The sequence below is a fragment of the Eimeria mitis genome, genomic scaffold (assembly GCF_000499745.2).
Source record: "Eimeria mitis Houghton genomic scaffold, Emh_scaff775, whole genome shotgun sequence".
NCBI lineage: Eukaryota > Apicomplexa > Conoidasida > Eucoccidiorida > Eimeriidae > Eimeria > Eimeria mitis.
Genome location: NW_013575689.1, coordinates 3,476 through 3,816, shown reverse-complemented (window position 1 = coordinate 3,816; position 341 = coordinate 3,476).

The window sequence follows — 341 nt, the reverse complement described above, 5'->3', positions numbered from 1 at the left end:
TCGCGAAGAGGGTTGTTAAGTTACAAGCAGAACTGGGAGTGACTTAAGCAGCACACGCTAGGAGATGATATGCTTATGAAGGACGCCTGCATTCGTAGTCCCCGCCATGAATGCCGAGAACAGAAGGAACTGCAGAGGAATGCGCATACGCCAGAAATGCGCAAAAGACACTTTCTTACCCCCCTTTCCCCCTGTTGACCTCCCCCTCCTTAATTAGGATTTCTCCTGGTGCCATTATGCAAACCGTGGAAGAGAAAAGGAGGCTGTGCGCATTCGGGTCTGGAAAAGGGCTGAGAAATCACGACTTCGACGTTCGGTGGCTGAAGCGGAGGAGGAGGCCA